Here is a 674-nt window from a genome sequence, read left to right as displayed (position 1 = left end):
AGCTTTCCTACTGCAGATGGGGACTGGGGGCTTGAACCTGGGTCCTTGCGCATTATAATAGGTTCACTAAACCAGATGCACCACCACCTGGCCCCCTTTGAAATTCTTCTCATTGGAGCAGTAAGGAACCAATAAAAGGGATCCTCTTGATCTTATGATCTCCTCAACATAACCATCTTTGAGCAGTCTTGAACTAGCGTCAGAAAGTCTGTATGGTGCTCACTTCGGCAGCACATATACTAAAACTGGAATGATACAGAGAAGATTAGCATGGCTCCAGCACAAGGCTGACACACAAATTCGTGAAGCGTTCCATATTGAAAAGAAAAGAAAAGAAAAGAAAAGAAAAGAAAAGAAAAGAAAAGAAAAGAAAAGAAAAGAAAAGAAAAGAAAAGGAAAGAAAAGAAGGGGGTCGGGCGGTGGCGCAATGGGTTAAGCTGGCGCAATGGGTTAAGCAAAGCGCAGGGACAGGCATAAGGATCCCGGTTTGAGCCCCCGGCTCCCCACCTGCAGGGGAGTCGTTTCACGAGCGGTGAAGCAGGTATGCAGGTGTCTATCTTTCTCTCCCCCTCTCTCTCTGTCTTCCCCTCCTCTCTCCATTTCTCTCTGTCCTATCCAACAACAAAGCAACGTCAACAATGGCAATAATAACCGCAAGGAGGCTGCAACAACTA

At 46.4% G+C, this 674-nt stretch overlaps 1 non-coding gene across 1 annotated transcript; it reads left to right on the top strand.

The window, feature by feature from the left end:
- Nucleotides 1-215: 215 nt before the first annotated feature.
- Nucleotides 216-322, top strand: LOC132538804 (U6 spliceosomal RNA). The gene has a single exon (XR_009550127.1). It is a non-coding gene; the product is annotated as a U6 spliceosomal RNA (small nuclear RNA).
- The last annotated feature ends 352 nt before the right edge of the window (nt 323-674 follow it).

Source organism: Erinaceus europaeus, chromosome 5 (assembly GCF_950295315.1).
Source record: "Erinaceus europaeus chromosome 5, mEriEur2.1, whole genome shotgun sequence".
Classification (NCBI taxonomy): Eukaryota; Metazoa; Chordata; class Mammalia; order Eulipotyphla; family Erinaceidae; genus Erinaceus; species Erinaceus europaeus.
Note: the sequence above shows the minus strand (reverse complement) of the source record. Positions and strands in the feature narration are given on the sequence as shown.